Consider the following 18150-nt stretch of genomic DNA (forward strand, 5'->3'; position numbering starts at 1 on the left):
GAGAGTTCCTAAGGATATAGAAGTATTCAAACAAGCATTCTGTGGGGACAGGCTTTGATTTGAACAGGTATGAGGAAGCCAGGTCCCTGCTTTGCCAAGACGACTGGGCTATCACTTCCTGCTTTGCTGCACTGTGCTACAACTGTGACAGCCAAGGTGGAAATGAAATAACCACAGGGAGGGGGCACTGGTCTGGTTGCCTTAGCAACAGGGGTATTTCTCTCTCTCTTCCTCCATTCATTCTAAGTGAAGGTAATGCAATAGGCCCCATTTGCCCTCTGTGCCACTGGCAATGTGGGGCTGAAATGGTATCTAGAGAGAACTAATTACCTGTGTGCTGATTCTTGTGAAGCTAAAACAGCTGCATCCATGCAGAAGAGGGAGGTATCAGGGGAACGTCAAAATTTGCAGAAATACAGACAATCACCCCTCCCTTTCAAGAAGGGAATACAGTCAAAACTCGCGTTACAGATGCTCCATGTTGCGTTTTTTCGGGTTACAGACGTGCCGAAACCCAGAAGTACCGGAAGGGTTACTTCCAGGTTTCGGCAGTCACACATGCGCAGAAGCACTAAATCATGCTTTGCGCATGTGTATAAGCACGGAATTGCAACTATGTGGTGGGCCAGACTATATTTGGAGGGTTAGGGGAATGAATCAATTCCTATGCCCCACAAATAACCCAGAGATGCATTTTAAATAAAAGGACACATTCTACTCATGTAAAAACATGCTGATTCCCGGACCGTCCGCAGGCCGGATTGAGAAGACGATTGGGCCGCATCCGGCTCCTGGGCCTTAGATTGCCTACCTCTGTTTTGGTTGAAGCTCCCACATGATCACAGGACCATGATCCCTGCCACAAACAGGAAGGTGAAGGGGATATACTTAAGGAGGCACCGTGGGAAGGCAGATATTGAAGGAATCAATATCTGAGTGACAGAGCAAGGCTTTGGCTGTAGCTAGGAAGAGGGTAATTTGGAATCCATTTAAGGCAGCAAAGTAGCTTGTGCAGCTTTAAAAAAGTGCAGCTTTTTAGAATGGCTTAAGCAATAACATATCAGGGGGAATGGGGCAATGAACAATGCAGATGTTCTCAAAGACATTTTGGTCCCCTCAAATGGTAGATGTGTAATACAGGGTTTGACATAAATTGATCCACTGATATCAATAGCAGTTAAACATGATGTCCTCTCTCCAGATTGTCACAGAGATCTGTGTCCCCGTTTTATGCTACAAGCGGGCTAGAGTTATCCCCTGATAAAAGCTTCTGGTTGCCTCTAGGAACTGCCTAGCTTATAGGTTGTCTTCAAGCTACCTAGGGGTGATGCACCAGTTATTTCTTGCTACAGTAGCCTGTGGCTAAAATGTAATAAGGACATATTGTCACTGCTGCAAATTTTCACCTAAGGTGAAAGTCAAGAAGAATTTGCAATGGCTTCTCTGGGGAAACCACCTATAGGGATTTTGAGGAAAGTCCAAAGAGTCTTGATAAGAATTGCAAAAAAAAATAAAATCCTCAGAGAGGCCATTGCCATCTGTACTGTGGATCAAACTCTGTGAATCTCTTACACACACACACACACACACACACAGAGAGAGAGAGAGAGAGAGAGAGAGAGTTTTCTGTGAGCAGGACCTGCCCCAGTCATTTCAGCACCAACTTAATCTTCATCTGATACGAACACAAAGGTCTGATCCATGCCAAGATGTGCGCAAGCTTTCAAAAAGTACTGCAGTAGAGGCAACTTAACTACCTGTGACACATGTGCATGATAAAAACGTATGAAATCTTGGAGCTTATGTAGCAGACTGAAAGAGGGCTAATAATGAAGGGTAATAGGATGAATTACATAAAGGTAACAGGTAGTATTAATATCAGGGAAAGCTTCCTGACAATTATATCTATTAGCTTTTACTATAATCTCCTTAGGGAAAGTAATGAAGGCTCGTTAGCTCACATCTTCAAGAATATCCTGGACACTACACAGGAAGATATGGCACGGGAAGAAAACATGATGGATGAGAAATAAAAAAAAGCTGTTGGTCCACTTAAGCCACTTCTACCCACTTCATGCTCTAAGCACATGGATTCTGCACTAAAATCCTGCAGCCAAAAAATCAAGGCATTGTGAAAAGCGTAAGTTATGTTCACTAAGCTATTTGACTATATATTTGTCTGGGGGGGGGGGGACCTAGTCACAAAATGAATTTCTTTTGACAACAATTCATTATATACAGTTGCAGCCTTTCTGAATACTCACATATCTGAAGAAAGTTGCAGATCACTTCTAGGAAGCAGTTGCCCAGGTAGGCACATGAGAGCAGCAAAATAACCAGATTGTACAATGGTGGTGGGATAAAATCAAGCCAAGTCTTTATTGACAGCAGCAGGCAGGGTAAGGGTTGGCATGGCATTAGGGCCAGGTTCAGTTCATCATTTCAGAAGTCCCAAGAGGATCCGTTGGGTTTGAACTGCCCCAAACCTCTTTCATGGGAGTTGGCCAGTGCTGAACCTTGCTGTGGTGCAAGCCAAGCAAGCAAGTTGTCACTGGGTGACCAGGGTGCAGATTCCAACCAGACAGATACCCCAACCCCAGCTTGGAGATGTCATGGTCAATATTGCCCTCTGACCTCTTACGAGGGGCCCCCTATACTATGTTGATCCTTCCCAATGCCATGACACCCTCATACAATGTTCTTCACCTAACAAAGCAAGGCCATAATTTCACTGAGGGAAAGGTGGGGAAAAAAACCCCAACCAAGTGTCTTTCAGGTTGAGAGGGGAAAACCAATTCTTAACAGCCCGGTTAACCAGTGACCCAGAATTGCTCAGTGAAGGCTCTAACCCGAGGGTGGGTGGAAAGCTTTCAAGTCCAAGTGGCCCTAAGCTGCAGGGGAAGTTTCCCCCCACTCCTTTGCAAGGGCTAATAATAATAATAATAATAATAATAATATCTTTATTGTCATTGCCCCCTTCGGGGACAACGAAATTACTTGACTGCTCCATAAAAACACTAATTAATCAATACAGTATAATACAGCAAGGGAGATTAGATGACTTTCAAAGTCCGGGCTTCCCATTCAGGGCCGAGATCGCTCTGGAGAAGAAGCTGTTCTTAAGACGGCTCGTTCTTGTCTTCATCGTCTTGTATCTCCATCCCGACGGCAAGAGCTCGAAGAGACAGTGACCAGGATGCAATGGATCTTTTAGTATGTCCAGTGCCTTCCTATGGCACCTTGTGGCATAAATCTGCTCTAAGGTAGAGAGTGGGCAGCCAACAATGCTCTCTGCTGCCTTAACAACCCTGCACAACCCCATCCTGTCCTGGGTAGTACAACTTCCGTACCACACACACATTATGAGACAGCTTTTTCCCATGAGCCCATCACACAGGCAAGACACTGGGCAAAACTTTGCCCAGTATTTTACTGCAACCTGTGGGCCACAGCACTGCTGGGCAAAGGCATCTTGCACTTACTGGGCATGGAATGAGGCCTCTAAGCAAATTATACAATTGTGATGGGGGGCTGAAGTTGGCTTGGAAGGGGGTGTTATAAATAAGATTAAAAAATACATCACACAATCAAATGTTGGGTACCATATCCATAGGGAATGAAATATCAACATCTCCATACAGGGTTGGTGGAGAAATTAAATTAAGTTTGCACATTCAGAAGTGTGTATTAGGAGAAATTCACTCTATAAAGTTGTTGGCTTTTCACGTGGATTTTTTTTAAAAAGTGCAATGTGTTGTGTATATAGTGGAGGACCAAACGTAAGATGACAGCTTCACCCATCCTTATCTCCATATTTAAGGATCACAGCACAAGAACAAGGAAAGCACAATTCCCACTCCCTAAAAGATGTGACTTCCCCAAGAACTCTTCACCTCCAAATTCTGTTGCGCTGCCCCAATATTGCATGTTTTAAGTCTTTAGGGTTGGCTGGTCCACTGATCAATCTCCAAATGGAACATATATATCTATAATATTTTATAGAAGTAGCCAGATGTTGAAACAGAATGCTCCGATAGACATATTAATCAACAATATTTCTGTGATTGAAGCAGCAGGAAAAAATTGCTGCGACAATCAAGGAAATTGCTGTTGCTCGTGGGCCAGTTCATGCCGTCTATATATAAAAAAAAACACCCCTCCGTTTACAGTGGCCTGTTAGGCACAGAAGTGTGGGGGAAGTAATATATGAGCTGTTATAACCACATTGGCAGATGCTGCTTCACAGCAGTCATTCACACAAGCTGCGCTATCATACTCTCAAGAATCACTGTCAATGTATGAGCAGTGATGACTGGCTTATATCCTCCGTATGTGTGTGCGTCTGTCCACTGGGCAGCTCTACACAGATGATTTTAGAGCATGTGAATGAACTCTGTGTGCATTATCTCTTAGCTCCTGCCACTTTAGGGGAAGGGCCATGGGTTAGCGGGAGAGCACCTGTTTTGCATGCTGAAGATCCAAGGTTCACTCCCCAGGGGATTGGAGTGTCCCTTCTGAAAACTGGAGAGCTGCTGCCATTGCTTAGTCCTTGTATACGGTTCCTGCTTTCCACCTCTCACATTGGATTCCCAATTTAATGGTTAGAGTGCTGGACTAGGCCTGGGGAGAGTTGCCATACGTCCTCTTTTTCTAGGAACCCCCCCCCCTTTTTCATGATAAGAGTCATCGTAGATATCCATAGTTAAAAGTAAAAGGTAAGGGTAAAGGGACCCCTGACCATTAGGTCCAGTCGCGGACGACTCTGGGGTTGCGGTGTTCATCTCATTTTACTGGCCAAGGGAGCCGGCGTACAGCTTTCGGGTCATGTGGCCAGCATGACTAAGCCGCTTCTGGCGAACCAGAGCAGCGCACGGAAACGCCGTTTACCTTCCCGTCGGAGCGGTACCTATTGATCTACTTGCAATTTTGGCATGCTTTTGAACTGCTAGGTTGGCAGTAGCAGGGACCGAGCAACAGGAGCTCACCCTGTCGCGGGGATTCAAACCGCCGACCTTCTGATCGGCAAGCCCTAGGCTCTGTCAGCAAACGTGTCAAAATATGATGCTCCCTGAGGGACCTTGGCCTGGCTGTATTCTCTTTCTCAGCCTACCACACAGGGTTATTTCTTGTGAGGATTAGAGGGTTGTAGGCATGGAGCAAAAACTATGTATGCACCTTGACCTCTTTGGAAGAAAGGTCAATGAAATGAAAGAATGAAAGTTGCCATACTAGGCTATTGCCCATGAGCTGTTTTTTGCTTGTGAATACAATGAAGCAATTTGCAAACTTGCTGCTTCTATGAATTCTTTATCCACGACAGTGAATGTGTAGTTTTTGCTTTGGGAACAGAAAATCACAAGTATTCATAGCATCCCAGTCCACCATTAAACACTAGCAATAGCCAAGCAGCTGTGCAACCCTTTGCTGATGAGCGCATCAGTTTGTTATCAGAAAACCTAATGTTACAACCTCTCGGACACTGTTCCATGTGCTTTGATGACTGGGGTGTAAAGGCTGCTGATAGGTTTGTTTGCTTCTTTGTGGGGTTGGGAGGGGGTAGGAACTATGTCATATTCAGGATTCAGGGGTCATTTTCTAATTCTGGTTGATACATTTAGTTCAGGTCTCTGGCTCCTAGTGCTTTTTATATTTCATAAGTCTCTAATTTATTTAGCGGAGTAGGGGCATTCAGTTTTATTTCAGCTAATGGTGAAAAATAAAGGAATGAATCGTGATGTTCTGGAAGGGCTTTGCTGTCCTGGAAGAACCTTGCAGGAGAAAGTTATATAACAGTAACTCTTAAACTTCCAGTTTTTGTTGTGGGAGAAACTTGTTTACAGATATAGATGATAGATAGATAGATGATAGAGATAGCTAGATAGCTAGATAGATGTCAGTGATCTCAGGTTAGGAGAAACATTATTTTACCACTAAAGGCATCATATGAATATAATGAAAGCTGTCTTTTGCAACTTACATAATAATGTGTATCACAGTGGGATAAATAAAATATGCAGCAGTGGCAAAGAATGGGAAATGAAACATTATTCTTGATCGTAGTCTGCAGCTGGTCTTGGGATCAGTTTGTTCAAACAGCAGAATTAAGTGGTAAAGCCTTTTCTGGACTAAATTATTTTAATATCACGTTTATGTATGGGGGAGCAGTAAATGTTGGGAGTTAAAACTTAATCTTCCCATAAAAGCCTGTTGTATCACATGATAGGAGGGAAGCTATGCTGAATCCTTCTCCATGAGGAGTCATGTCTTGGAGGGCATTTCTGAAAACAAGAGCACACAAACACCTGCCCATGTATATACAGGGTATACCTGCCAGTTACAGATCAGGAAAAACTTCACATGAATCTACCACTTCATATATATTTTCATGACCATCCTGGTTTTCCACAGCAACATGTTGGAGGGTATAAGAATGACACATGTCACACCATTCTGTGCATGCAATGTTTCACCAGGAGATCTCTCCACACACACGGATCACCTGTACTGGATCAAAGCAGAAGTTGCTTATTTCTTCACAGTAGTTCCACTGAGAACGAACACAGAAATAGGTTAAGAAATTTGTAAAAGGCAAGCCTTTATGTGTTTATGCTTTTACATTTCTTGCTACAAAGTGTACATCATTTTTAAAGCTTCAGGAAGGCCAGGAACTTTGCCCATGGCTTTTAATTGTTGTTTTTTTAACATTATGCTAAATTGTATTAAATTATTCATCTTATGACTGGCATTATTTAGGAGCTTCACATCTGCCTTTAGCTGCAGTACAAAGGTTAAGTTGTTAAAAATCCCAGTTGCCAACCCATGTTTGTAGAATTAGGTTTCTTTTAAAGTGCCATTGCCTCACTTAGATAGTTGGTAATTAGATCTGGGCATTAGCTCTTTATTTTTTATTGAACTTCATTTTTATATCTAAAATAACCTTTGGAATACAAGTCCCACATCTAAGTGGTGTGGTTATCAGAAAGTCTATCTCCATGGAGTACTTCAGCTGCTGATTTTGAGGCAATACAACACTGCATATGTACATCATCATCAATGTGTATTATGTGCACATCATACATGTGCAATATTTTAAATATTATGATACAGATAAAACTGCCACTTCAAGCCTGTCTGCAGAAAGTTTCTATTAAAGCGAATGTCACTTTTGTCGTTGAAACCTTTTATTTACGGAGCCGTGAGATTTACATCCAAGTAATTGAGAGGTGTGGTAAACTAGCCTGTGACAACTGACTTTGTGTTATCAACATTATTGTTTGACAAGCAGCTTTTCAGAGTACAGAAAAAATGCACACCAGTGCAAAGCTTTTCTGAAGCCAAATATTTTCCATGCCACGTCAACACAAAGTACTCGGTAATCTTCAGTACATTAACATTAATTTTTCCTTTCCAGCAATTTTCATTTGAATTACTATTTTGAACAGCAAAACTTCTTAAGTGCAGTGAAGCAGGATTACTTTAAGAATTTTCATCAGCCTAAGCATTCATATTTTAAGTGGTGAGTAACATGAGTTCAAATTAAGGATGATGCAGATAACACTTAGATGCTTATATTCTGCTGTGGCTTTGGCAGAAAATGTGCCATAAAGTACTGAGCTGTCTAAGGCTGAAATCCTTTGGACACTTCCTTGTGAGTAAATCCATTGAACTAAATGGGACTTACTGCCGAGTAAGATCATGCTATTAGTGTTCCATTTTGGCCCACAAGCATAGGGCGCTAATGATCTGTGGGTCTAATTGATATGTTCCTGGCAGAGATGTGCAAGCCACCCATGCTTTGCTCCCAAAATTATACTTTTTAGAGAATTACAAGAATTCAATGTGAGTTGTTGAAAGGACCAATTATTATTATTATTCTCCCCCTCCCCCGTTCCCTACAAGTAGGGTTGGAAGGGGGTTCTATTTGTTCCCCTTTGTGTAGCACACTAACCCAATTCAAAATTCATGCTGGTGAATGCAGCTATCAGTCAGATTACACACTTCTCTGAATTTGTGCACTTTGGGTCCACAAAAGAAAAATATGTATTTTACATGTGAAATGTAGGCATTTTACAGAAAAATGGCATTGAAAAATGTGTGTTTTATGGGAGGGACATGTACAAAATGTGTACTAATAACAATGTTTTTGTTGCGTGTATGTCCTTTCAGAAAGTCCACAAAAAACCAGGACAGAATAGAACAGAACTGTGATTGAGTACTTGAACCTGACTTGGAATGGACTTACGTAAGTTGGTTTATCCAGCCCTGCCCACAAATCTCTAAACAGAGGCAGATTTAGGCTAGCATGACCAGTTTGCCCGCACTAGATGCCAAGCTGAGAGGGCAGAAGGGGGGGGGCACAACAGTGATGTAGAATGGAAGATGAGAGGCACGCGGTGTGTGCACCAAATTGTGTGCACATGACCTTCTAATGGATCTAAATGGCAGAAGATTCAGTATGGATAAAAGAAAACACTTCTCTAAGCGGTGTGTCATCAATTTTCAGAACTTACTACCACAAGATATGATAAATATAAAGGGACCCCTAACAGTTAAGTCCAGTCGTGAACGACTCTGGGGTTGCGGCGCTCATCTCGCTTTACAGGCCGAGGAAGCCGGCGTTTGTCCGCTCAGTAGACAGTTTTTCCGGGTCATGTGGCCAGCATGACTAAGCCGCTTCTGGCGCAATGGAACACCGACACCAGAGCAGCGCACGGAAATGCTGTTTACCTATTAATCTATTTGTAATTTTGGTGTGCTTTCAAACTGCTAGGTTGGCAGGACTGGGACTGAGCAACGGGAGCTCACCCCATCGTGGGGATTCAAACCGCGACCTTTTGATCGGCAAGCCCAAGAGGCTCAGTGGTTTAGACCACAGCGCCACCTGCGTTATGGTAGTAGCCACTAATCTCTCAGGTAGGCATCTAACTGGCCAATGTACAAATCAGGATGGTGAATTATATAGGCCTATGTTATTTGATCCATTAGGGGCTCTATGTTTTTGTTTTTATTCAGTTTCTTCCTTTTGTGCAACAGACAACAAGAACAAGGGAAGGGAAGGGGGAGGGATGAAGAAGGGGAACCATATAAATACATCAATTTCCAGAGATGCTTCAAAACCAAAAATCTTGATATTTACAACAGTTCAAGTGGTGCCACAGAATATTGCCATTTCTAGGCATGCAGCTTAATATATACAGACATTTATCCAGAAGTGACTGACTCTGATATGCTACACATTCAAATGCAGACAGTGCAATGAGGTTGTCAGTCCATTGCGCAACAGCTATCAGAAATTTCTCCTTGCAGGCTCAGTCTTGTGTTGCTTGTACAGCTATAAATTTTGAGCCAGTTCCCTCCAGAGAACGTTGTAATTAGTAAATGGGTCCTAGTTAATCAATGAATGTCTCCCGGTCTCCTGCCTTTCTTCCAACACACCATATTCACACTGGGCTTTGCATGGTTTGAGGAAAACATTGGTAACTTTCTCTTTCACTTAAGAATGAATTATAGTTCACAGGCTGGTGATTTTTACATAAGAATTCAAAACATTTAAGTAGCAGAATAATTTGCCTCTTTCTTTCTTAGTAATAAAATGAGGGTTTGAACTGGTACACGGTAAACACTATGGTGATAAACTGGCAATCAGAAAATGATGCCATAAAACAAAAGACAAAGAAAGCAGCAGACTTCTGGAGGAAACATGAAAAAACATTTAGATTTTATTTCTGGGCTACAAATAAGGAGAACTCTTCCGAAGATTTTGCACCATACTGGAAAAAAGAGAACCCCCTTTCTCATACGCTGCTTAATTTCTGCATTCAGAAAGAAAGTACTTAACATGTCAAGTAGTACTTAACTGCATTAGCAATTCCATCCTTTTCAAAGGAGGATTAACAATCCCTCCTCATTCAATGTGAATACAGACCTGAGGGGGGGAAATGCAGCTGGCGGGGAAGAATTTGATTTTGCTGGATCTGTGTGTTTGATTATAGGGCTAAATAAAGGATGTGACCCATTTATTTTTATTATTCTTAAAAAGTTACATGTCCTATACATCCATTTTGTCTGAAAGAAATTGATTAGACCCAACGCATACCATACAACTTTATAGTATCTTCAGAATCTGAATTAATAGCTTTATGGAGTTATGAAATCACTGTCAATGAGGAAATAATCGCTGCGAGGGAGGGAAACTGATGGAATTTTCTTCCAAGTAAGGTATTTACCAGCATCTTTGTGTAGCTTCTCTGTGTTTAGCACTAGAGTCTTTGTGTAACCTTAGTGAAAGACTGCAAGAACTACAGAGTTTGTTAAAGCGACATTATTATTATTATTATTATTATTATTATTATTATTATTATTTTAAACCCACAATTTTTTTCCTCAGTGGCTGCCACTTATATTTTAATCATACATTCTAAAATGAGAAAACACTGAAAGTTAAAATTAAGGGAGAGGTGGCAATTTTTAACTCAATTAGCACATGGCACTTGGAGGGTATTAAAGAAATCCATGCAAATAGGGGAAAATACAGCCACGCATCTTCTTTACAAGCATCATATGTTTCAAATCTTTACTGTGGACGAGGCCCTTAGAAATTTATTTATTTATTATTTTGGTATTTTTGAAACTGCACTTCCACAGAAAATATAGCAGATGGTGCGCAACATAAAAACACAAGGTCTGTATTTATTATCCTAAAGCCAGACAACACTGGTACCTTCTGTCCAGGTGAGGAAAGCTCACCTCCTTCCTTGGCTATTAACATCTTGCATTAACTGAGCTATTTCATTGTGGCCACAGGCCTGACAAGGCACCTAAAGCAAGAAAAGGTCTAGGAAGATAATTTCCCTTTTTTCCACAGCTGCTCCTTCAACACCTCCAAGTTCTCCAACAGACACCTCCATCAAGAACTCTAAAACCCAGCAGCAAAATTATAATTTTGATCTTTATTATTACATTTTTACTAGCTTGGTAGTATGGATGTGGCTTGGTAGGGGGGAAACACCACTTTGATTTTCTTCTTCAGGCAATCAGATATTAACAAAGTAGAAGGGAATAAGAACTTCCATGTGCATGGGAAGCAGAGGGTTACTCCAAGGTGGCCTGTGACTTTGCCGTCTTTTTCTTTCATCTTCTCTCTTATGACCGATTCTTAACTGGGCAAGGAGGCTGCAAGAACAACGCATGCCCAACATGAAAATCTAAGAAGGCGTTGTTGCTGGCAAGGTGACATGGCAATTGCATCCACTTCAGGGATGGCATACCCGGGTATTTCCTGAACCACCATGCTTTCTGAAAATGCCTATCAGGAGCTACAGCGTTTTAACCTCCTCCTAGGTAGTCAACCTCTATGTTTGGCAAAACTTTAACCATAAGGCATTTAAAAGAGTGCATCTCATGAATGTGTGTGGTGTGAGGGCTTCAGTCAAAGGTAGAAAGGTAAAGGTAAAGGACCCCTGATAGTTAAGTCCAGTCGCAAACGACTCTGAGGTTGCGGTGCTCATCTCACTGGCCAAGGGAGCCAACATTTGTCCGCAGACAGTTTTTCCACGTCATGTGGCCAGAATGACTAAGCCGCTTCTGGTGAAACCAGAGCAGCGCACGGAAACACCGTTTACCTTCCCACCGGAATGGTACCTATTAATCTACTTGCAATTTTGGCATGCTTTCGAACTGCTAGGTTGGCAGGAGCTGGGACCGAGCAACGGGCGCTCACCCCGTCACAGGGATTCGAACCGCCGACCTTCTGATCGGCAAGCCCAAGAGGCTCAGTGGTTTAGACCGCAGCCCCACCCGCATCAGTCAAATGTGCTGAGGTACAAATGTGTCTTCTTTCAGAGGTCCTCTTATGAGGCAGAGAGTAGATTTTATTTGGTCTTTCCAGACTACAATTGATAAAAACAGCTCGTGACTTCTTTTTAATTAGCAAGAGTGTGAGGAACATTTTAACTAGTAGCGAGAGATGGGGTCAAACACACCTCGACAAAACTGGGGTGTGGGGAATCCATACTGCTTTAGTGTCAGTCTGCCATAAACCTGTGATTCAGATGGCCCTTAACTTAGATAAAGGGCTACCGGTAATTGCTATGTGCTGTTTCAGGGACCCATCCTTCCTTAATGTAGATAAAAATTCAAGTTTTTACCCTTACGGCTTTTAGAGTTAATTCTTCTCCTTCTGGAATGAATGGGGATGGGGGGGGTGCTTATAAGGCACTAGGGGTTCAAGTGACCCCACCAAATGCTGTTTAAATTGGTTTCAATTGGGTTAAACACACACACACACACACGCCTATTTTCATACAATAAAAATCATTCACTTATCTCAACACCTCTATGGTAGACATTCTCTCTCTATTTTTATTTTTATTTTGGAAGATGAAGAATCCAATATAGTCTGAACATCCTTAAAAAGTCTCTTTCTTGTAGCCCTAGTTGATCAAACTGATGTAGGATGGATCTAGACCAGGTTGCCAAAGACACCAGAAGAACCAGTCTCAAAATTGGTTGGACCTGCCACTGCTGATACCATGGAAAGGGAAGGAATCATCTCCTTGATCAGCACAATGGCAGAATATTGCAATATAAAACACTTTTGTCTCTCCACCCCATGACGTTGTGGAATGTAGTTGCTGTACAGCTACAGCAGTAGAGTCAGAGCAGCTATGCTATAGTTGGAAGGTCTATCAAATTGGTTGTTGTGACTGGTATTTTATGATTAATTATTATTGCACTATTGTTACATTATACAGTGGTACCTTGGGTTAAGAACTTAATTTGTTCCAGAGGTCCGTTGTTAACCTGAAACTGTTCTTGACCTGAAGCACCACTTTAGCTAATGGGGCCTCCTGCTGCTGCTGTGCCACCGCCGCACGGTTTCTGTTCTCATCCTGAAGCAAAGTTCTTAACCCGAGGTACTATTTCTGGGTTAGCGGAGTCTGTAACCTGAAGCGTATGTAACCTGAGGTACCACTGTACGTACTGTTATACATGCACTAATGGGAGGGTCTTTTGTGACTATATAGTTTTATTGGGAAAAGGAAACTCTCAAAAATGCGTTTGTTTCTTACCTGCAAATTGTGTCATGTTTAATAACTTCCACTAGCTTTCTTGGGGTGCATTTGACCTTGATACCAGATTGTATAGTCAGTTTTGGTTTTGAGTAGGCAGAGGGTGAACCCAAAACATTCTCAGATCAACAAGGGGCAGATGGAGCTACTTTGGAGGCAGATCTGACCCATCAGCTGCTAGATCTGATGGCCTAACCACCACCCCAGGCCATTTAGCTTGCAATCGTATTATTATCAACGTCAGGTTATTAGAAATGGCTGTGTATTTCTCAGCATCTTCCATAGGGCTAAAATATAGTTTTCTCTCAGATAAACGGGATATGATGGGGTGGAAGAAGGGCTGTTCTTCACCAAACATTCATTTAAAACATTTAAGCCTTCAGGAAATGATCAACTGCTAAACCCACATTTGATTAGCACTGCTGCAATTTACAAGCTTGTGTACATTCCTGCCATTGTTAGCTTCTTCTTTTTTATTTCACTCTGAATAAAACTTCAGTTAATCTGTGGAATATCAATGAGGGCCTAGATACCCAATGGATCAGTTTATTTGTGCATTATGTGTGTCGAAAGAAAGCTAACATAATAAAACTGTTGAAGCATGCAAGTTAAGGCAAAGGCCCTGCCTCAGTTGAGAGTGTTTTAGGTCACCTGAGACTTAGTTAAAGCTGATGTATTAGTAGTGAAGTATTAATAAGGTAAGCACTGCTGTTTGTCATTGTTGCTTATATGTATACCGCTGGAAAGAGAGAGCTAACAAGAAGCTTCCCTATAATTGTTGGGCTGTGCTGTAGATCTGTGCTATAATAAGACCATCCGTTTTCTTCATCTTTTAGTGCTTTATAACACCTCAGTGCACATAAAACATACAATTATATTAAATGATCTGAACGCATGCTTGGAAAATGAGAAAAATAATACACCGTTACAGTGTGGTTCATAACATTAAATAAAAAAAGGAAAAGAACATATTTTCAACCAGTGAGATTATTTCAATTTACCTCTTTTGGGATGACCATATTGTTAAACCTTCAGCTAATCATCAAGGTCACTTCTGAATTCCCACAAACTTTTTTCTTAATCTATTGGTATTTCAAGGAATATGTTTATGACATTTCACATCCATATTTTCTAGTTCTCGGGTGAGTGGAAATGTATGAAACACTGAAATGCAGTTATTTAGATCAGATTATTTGAATTTATAGTGTCTAAAACTCAGCTGGGGCTAAAAGGAAACTCTTCAAAGTCATTCCATTATTTACAGTTTGAACCTAAATATATTTCTTCCCTCCCCCTCCCCAAACCTTCTTCTTCTTCTTCTGGGTAATTTTCAGATTACTTTCCTCTCACGATGATAAACATGGTACATATGAAGGATGTGAAAGCCTCCAACCCAAGGGTGGAGAAGCTCTTCTGTTCTTTATCAGATCCTAGTCTCACAGGCTGAATTTGACTAGTGGGTGAGGCTGCCCACCTGTCAATCATTGGACATCACAAGGATGGCCGGTGATTGGGTGCTTTGACATCCTGAAGTAAGGACTTCAAAGCACCATGCAGAGATTGTAAAGAGCTCTATGCCTGAGGCTTTTGGTTTACTGCTTAGCTGATGGGCAGCAGAGCCAGACATTGACTGGATGAGCCAGTTCCCCACAGGTACAGCGAACACACTGAATTCTGCTTTCTAATGAAGTTGCTTGCGCAGCTGATCCAGCAGGTGTTGGCTTTACGGAAGCCAGCTTTCCCTTGCTAGTCCAAAATCAAGAGCACACAGTCTAAAGCACCAGATTGTTCATTGGCAACTGCATTTCTATGTCTTCCACACCTGACATCACATATGACACCAGGTGTAGGGCAGATGAGCATAGTTTGAGGGAAATGGCCTCACAGGCCAAATTTGAACTCCTGGTAGGTCAGGTTTGGCCTACAGGTTGGAGGTTCCCCATCTTGGCTCTAAATCAGTGGTGGCCAAACTTGGCCCTCCAGCTGTTTTTGGACCATAACTCCCATCATCCCTAGCTAACAGGGCCAAGTTTGGCCACCACTGCTCTAAACAAATGGGCTAAGCTGATTGTATGAGGCATGATCTTACCATTAGGCAGAGTGAAGTGGGTGATAGGGGTGCAAAGCAGTGGTTAGATTTTGGTAGGGCCAACCCTACCATTAGACAGGAAGGGGAAATCACCAGAGGATGCAGATACTGACAGGCAGCAGAGACAGTCCCCTAGCTGGTCCTCTTGAGCTCCTCTGGCTTTACTCTCTGTTGGAGGGCAGAGTTGTGTATATCACACAGTCTCCTGGGGCCCCTAAACTAACTTGCTGCCTCTGGTGTGATGAAGGATACAGTCACATCGCTAGTGCTGAAGTCAGATTCAGCTGTCAGCCCACTTAGCTTCTGTACAAGGACTATGGATGGTGTACCAACTTGCCCTTCACCTCAGGAGTTAAACTGGCTTGGGCCAACACTGCTTTTTTGAAGAACAAAATTATTTGCATCTGTGCCATATGGCCTACTCTGCATCCCCTAAGTCTTTTACCCCTTAAACAGGATGGGGGACATTTTCACCAGTGCTAAATTAAGATTCAGTTGCTAGTCCATTTGGCTTTGGTATGTGGATTGGGATGTATGAAATGTCATTTGACTCGGGTCAAATGATCTGCTTTCAGTGTGGCATTTCAGGTTTGTTTGCTTTAGGGGTACGTGAACAAGAATCAAGATAGTAAAATGTTCAATATCACCTATCAAAACTTCAGTTTCCTCTAGGATCCTGGAGCATTTCCAGAGCTCAATTAACTTAAATTAGCATTCTTTTCCTAATTACATAACAGCAACAGCCACAAATTCAATGAAAATGAACAAAAACGAGCTATGGTGAAGAAGTGAATGTGAATCTTCCTTCTGCATGAAATAAGACAGAGAAGAATATTGGTTGTCATAACTGCCTGGATAAATTTTCAATAATAGGCTTCTTTAAATATATTCATTGTAACAAGTGATGATACAAATATGAGAAAAGGATAATCAATACAACCATAATGAGAAAGTGTGATTGCCGATCCAGTTACATGATGAATTAGAATCAACACAGTTTGACAATGGATCAAAGAGGCTTGAAACATAAGAAGAAAATAAGGTTTTGTTATTCTGTGAAGCAAATGTGATATGAAGTGTATGGGGGTGGGAATTTGTGGGCACATTTCAGTTGTACTGCAATGAGTTTTAGAGACTTAATCAGCTGCCATTGACAATCAGCATCTAACCTGCAAAGAAGTTTTCAAAATGTTGTTTCTTTCTTTTTAAATATCAACTAAGGAGAACAGGAAAGAAATGAAAGAAATCACTCAAATGGCAAAAATGCGTAGGATAGATCATGAATATAATGTGCGGTTGCATAAGGCTGTTCCTGTTTTGCAGGCAAAAGTGCTCTAAAAACTGGGAGAAAGAATATCTTCTTACATAGACAGGAGAAGTTTGTACATTCAAACCTCAGTTTTCAAACGTCTCAGCTGCCGAATGATTGGGAAGCCAAACGCCAAAAACCCAGAAGTGAATACTTCTGTTTTTGAATGCACCTTGGAAGTCAAACGGCTTCCGAGGCGCGTTTTTCATTTTTCTTCCATTGAACTTGCTGACAGCCCTTTGATCCTTGGTTTTTGAACATTTTGGAGGTCGAATGGACTTCTGGAACGGATTACGTTCAAAAACTGAGGTTCCACTGTACAGGGCTCTGAATGTGAAGGAAAATATGAATTGTGAAGGTTCTGTCCAGTTGCTGTCCAGTTGGTTTTTTTAAAATGTGGGAATGACTTCAGCATTTGGTGTCTCCAGTAAGACACAGGAGAAGCAGCAAGTGGTTGGCCAGGAGTGGGTGGAAGGAAGGAATTTCGCAGTTCTAATGGTTTCCATTGGATTCTCCCCTCCTGTTCATGCCCACCATGGGATTGCTGTTGTGTCTCCAGTTCCTTTTTTAAAACAAATAATTAAACCATCAGGACAGCCTTTAAAGGTCCTTTTGTCATGTTTTTTTCTCTCCCTAGGAGACCAAGCAAGCCCCCAGGCACCTTACCTGAGCCAATTAGAACCACAAATTCTTAATGAGATGCTCTTCCAAATCTGCAAACCTCATGAATACTCCCCTAGTTAGATTGCAGCTCTCTCTCTCTCTCTCTCTCATATCTTTTTATTTCATTTTTTGAGCACAAGGTAGATGACAGAACCACAGCTTTTCTTTGTACAGGACAATTCAGTAGCACCTCTTTTCTCCTTTGCTAAGGTTGGTTGTGAGACAAAGGGCCTCTTGAGAACTTTTTTTAATTTACATTGAGGGTGGGTTGGAAGAAGAGAAAATTCTGGAGGGTTCTGTTGAAATGCATGAACAATCCTATATGACTAAGATCGCTTACAGCCCTGTTGACTCTGTATTGTATTCAGCTAAGTTCTACTCCGAGTAAACCCAATGAAATTAATATTGTCTGCATCTGTCTGTCTCTGGAGACAATGGAGTGCACTTTCAGGGGTGAAGTCAAACTGCTGTGTTACCAGCACCAAAGTGACCTCCCCAGAGTGCAAGACTGGGCAGTGTGTGTGGAGGTCCTGGGCTGACCACACAACAAGACCCCCACTCTTGGCTTCACTGATGTGGTCCAAAGGAAAGCAGAGCAATATGTTTGGGTTGGCTATAGGAGTTGCCAGGAGACGACGTACAAGATGCCATCCAACCATCTTAGGCACTCCATGCCAGATTTGTGTATGGTTTATTCCTTAGCATTTTCTTCTCCTGGAGATATCTCGCAAGGCAGCAAAGGTTTAGGACCAGAGTTTTCCTTCTCCTAGACTCGGAGTAAACCCATTGAAATTAATGAATCATGTCTATAAACTCAACGGGTCTACTAGCATTGAATGCCATCAACTTATGCTAGAATTCATGTTTGTTGATCATGAGAGTGGGAGAGAGAATTCTGGTTTTTGTTGAAATGCAAGGTGTTTTTGGAGTGAGGGGAAAGATTTATTAAGCCAGTCTTCTGTTTGTCTCCACCAGTTCTGCATATCCAGAAGTAGACTGCCTCACTTTTGAGACCCAGG

At 41.9% G+C, this 18150-nt stretch overlaps 1 long non-coding RNA gene across 1 annotated transcript in view; it reads left to right on the plus strand.

The window, feature by feature from the left end:
* Nucleotides 1-18150, plus strand: part of LOC308475882 — a 111451-nt gene that overhangs the window by 86687 nt on the left and 6614 nt on the right. Inside the window, exons 6-9 of the long non-coding RNA XR_013985475.1 lie at nt 1934-2140; nt 2242-2310; nt 7412-7516; nt 8167-8242. This is a non-coding gene — a long non-coding RNA (uncharacterized lncRNA). The remainder of the gene's footprint in view (nt 1-1933; nt 2141-2241; nt 2311-7411; nt 7517-8166; nt 8243-18150) is intronic.

This window comes from Podarcis pityusensis, assembly GCF_964106645.2.
Source record: "Podarcis pityusensis genome assembly, chromosome: 4".
Classification (NCBI taxonomy): Eukaryota; Metazoa; Chordata; class Lepidosauria; order Squamata; family Lacertidae; genus Podarcis; species Podarcis pityusensis.